Source organism: Brassica oleracea, unplaced genomic scaffold (assembly GCF_000695525.1).
Source record: "Brassica oleracea var. oleracea cultivar TO1000 unplaced genomic scaffold, BOL UnpScaffold01254, whole genome shotgun sequence".
In the NCBI taxonomy this organism is placed as follows: domain Eukaryota; kingdom Viridiplantae; phylum Streptophyta; class Magnoliopsida; order Brassicales; family Brassicaceae; genus Brassica; species Brassica oleracea.
In genome coordinates this window covers 6,564-10,143 of record NW_013617801.1, presented here as the reverse complement: position 1 = coordinate 10,143, position 3,580 = coordinate 6,564, and the positions used below count along the sequence as shown (strand labels likewise).

Here is a 3,580-nt window from a genome sequence, read left to right as displayed (position 1 = left end):
TAAAAATAAATATGAAATTGAATATTTGAAGTATATATTCATGTTTCATATAATTACATTGTATATTAGTTTGGACATTCGGACCGGTTTCTTCGGATATCTTTTCGGATTTTTTGTTTTTTTTTCGGGTTTTCGGGTTACCCGTTCGAGTTCGGTTAATAACACTTTGGGTTCGGATATGTTTTGTACCACCTTACGAGATCCATTCGGGTATTTTTTACATTTCGGACCGGGTACGGATCGGGTTTTTTGGTTCGGGTTCGGTTCGGATTTCGGATTATGGATTTTATGCCCAGGCCTACTGACAAAGATAACAAGACTTTATTACAAAAACTTCTCGGTTCATGGCATTATCAAGCACACAAACAATTGAAAATATACACCCCCAATATATAAAAAAGTATACCACTGCCTAAACTTTTCAGTTTATAGCATATCAAACTAGTTGCAGCAGAAACACATGCCTAACTACCTCAAAATTTTTGACTCTTCTAATGTAACGTAAGCATAATCTAGCAGCCATAGAAAACTCTGTAACTACCAAGGTTAAATACACAGTGAGAAGAGTGTAATACTTTGTGGAAAGGGAAAAAAAAACAAAGCAATAGAGCTCTAAACCAGCCCTATAATGAAAATTTTGAGTTGGGATCTTCCAAAAACATGCAGCCACAAAGCTAAATTCAAAGTTTTTACCAATTATATACTGAGAATATATAAGCCAAAGCAAAACCAACATGCATAAAGGGCAATGAAACAAGTGGTAATCAGAAAGTTGAGATCAGCCAATAGCTATATTCACAAGAAACAATACAATAAGTGGAATCTTATTATATAAAGAAGACTTTTCTCTCTTCCTCCTTGCGCTACGTCATCAAATAGGTGAACCACAGTTTGCCACGTGTCCTCCTCACACTACAAAAACTCAATCTTCGTTTTGGTTGCGGAAGGGCTTTTACACAAGTGAGCTATCTTAGTATTGGGCCGGAAAATCATCAGAAACCTAGGCCCATTAGGCGCCTTCGCTTTCTCGACGTGAAGCGGACTTTTGTTTCTAAGGTTCATCGTCGTCTCAGAAAGCTGATTAGGTATAACATTAATGGAGATTCTCAAAATTTGAGAGAGACGAGTCTTCTTCATTAATCGCTGTGTCTATCTCGGTTCGTGTTGTATTGTTTCGTTTTCGATTCATCTCCTTACTGGCGTTACAAGTTCCATTGATTCAGTGTCATTAATGAGATCTTAACTCTTCCGAGCCACTGCAACCACGACCATTCAATTAATGATTATTATACCTTTCCAAGCGGTGGGTCTCTACCTATAAAAAGGTAAGACCTCATCCCTTGAGAATCATCCTCACAACTCCAATAGCATTTGAAGATGACCAGCATGGAGATTGGCTTCTCCTCTTTCCTTCCCTCAACAGGTTTTGTTTCACTATTCATCCTTTGGAATCTCTTTTTTTTCTTCTGTAATCTGATTTTTAAAGCGTTCATGTAGTGACTCTCACGTCCTGAATTTTTCTCACTCATATATCAGAGTTGTTCCTTTGGATTTAAATAATCGGAAGTGTTGATCTGTGTCGTGTTAAGTTGTTAGTTCAATCCAACTCAACAAACTTTTATTATCTTTAAATGTTTTTTAAGCAATTTGATTGTTTTTGTTTCTTGCAGGTTATATCAGTCAGTGGAAAATTCTGAGTCCATGTAATTAAAGCTACCGCAAACTACAATGTTGATGCTAGCGTATTCAATTGTTTGGAAGAGCCTCTTCTATTCACTTAGTGATCATCTTTAAGGATGTTTTAGCTTCTTTAGTTCTCTGTTTTAGTACTGCAGATTTCTAGGCTTATTGTGATTACTGACATTGTGTCTTTTTGGTCCAGACACAATCCATAACCAGGATCGTATTTATATCCCTTATACCAATACTTGAAAGGCTGTTAACTCATCATTCTACTAAACTCGGTAAAACAAAGCTCTATTCTTTTTTTTTATATCATCTTAATCCAGTTCTTTTTCATGATTTTAACACCTTCTTAAATTACTCACTGTTAGTATCATCTAAAGATCTCAACATCAGAAGTAGAGAGCTTCCACAAGAACAATATATATGATGAAGCAGAGGATGCTGTAAGGATTGATTTAGCAGGCAGATTTGCTATACAATATTTCTCTACAGAGAAGCTACTTAAGGTGAATGTGAGTGGGTGATCATATTTTGAAAATGGTTTTTTGTTTTTTGGTTTTCTAAAGGTGAAACTTTTGCAGATACATACCGGAGGAGATTGATACAGAGCTCGACTTGGTTCTTCCATATCAAATAAATTTTATGTCTAGGCAGCTCTTCGGCAACGGTTTCCAACTTTTAAAGCAGGTTGTATTCTGTTTGTTTAATTTCATAAAAATCTCATTCTCAGCTGCTAAATGAATCAAGCTGCTTTTGTGATGATGTGGTATTTCACTTGAATTTATTATAAAGGAAAAATATGATCTAATTTGTTGTCTGATCTAAATAGGAAGGATTTGAAAATACAAAACTAAAATTCATTAGAAGCTTTGTGGTTTCGGAAAGCTCGAGGAGGCAGACAAGCTTTTGGCTAACGTTCTGAGGACAGCATTGGGATCTGATGTTTTTTTTATCAATTTTTTTTTTATCAAATGGGATCTGATGCTAATACGTGTAATATACTTATGAATGATATCTTAGTAAAGTTGTACCTTTATAAGGATATAGAGTGGCTTCTCTCATGTTTAACCGCAATTTCATTCCTGAGAAGGTTAGCATATCAGCTAAAAGGAAAATTTGAGGAGGCAGATGAGTTTGGTTGAGCGTTGTCATATTTCACCCCCTTTTACAACTCAGAAGATGGACTCATAGATACATGTCTGGATTTACTTTATTTTGTAACCACAAACTTTCTGATATATTACAGATTGTTTGAGGCTTCAAGCAAAGAGATTGTGATTGAATATTACCCAGTTATTCTATGAACTTGCTTCTGAACTCATGATTGTGAAAATAAGTGATATCTCACAATCAATAAGTGATAGGACTGTCCCATAAATTTCACTTTGATAAAGGTCTGGATTGTTTCTTTGCGTTTGTATTTCAATGTCATATTGATTACACTACAAAAAAACACATGCTTAACGAGGAAATTTAACGAGGAAAAACAATCCTCGTAAATTTATGTCGATTTTACGAGAAACTTACGTGGAAAACTAATGTCATCGTTATTTCCTCATAAAGTAACGACAAAAGCGTTTCGTCGTAAAGTGGATGTAGTATTTGACGAGTATTTTACGAGGAAATATTATTTCCTCGTAAATACGACTTAAACTTTGCGTGTTATTTACGAGGAAATAATTTACGTGTATTTAGCGAGGAAATTTTGAATCCACCAACTTTGTAGGTGTTACACGTTTTTTTTTGCCCCCTAATTAATTTTCGTCGTAAATTCATAGGAAAATTACAACTACCAGATTCGAAATTTCCTATAAATATGGATGTTTGAACATCATTTTAAACACACCAACAACAAAAAACGCGAAAGAAAAAAAATGGCTGGCTCCGGGACTAT

The 3,580-nt window shown here is 35.1% G+C and overlaps 1 long non-coding RNA gene across 2 annotated transcripts; it reads left to right on the top strand.

Annotated features, from left to right (window-relative positions):
* Positions 1–1,070: 1,070 nt before the first annotated feature.
* LOC106321135 lies at positions 1,071–2,531 on the top strand. Of its 2 annotated transcripts, none has more exons than XR_001265998.1 (5): positions 1,071–1,423; positions 1,671–1,964; positions 2,055–2,192; positions 2,268–2,373; positions 2,516–2,531. It is a non-coding gene; the product is annotated as an uncharacterized LOC106321135 (long non-coding RNA). The 2 variants fall into 2 exon arrangements; XR_001265999.1 differs by having other exon boundaries at positions 2,055–2,198.
* Positions 2,532–3,580: the final 1,049 nt, after the last annotated feature.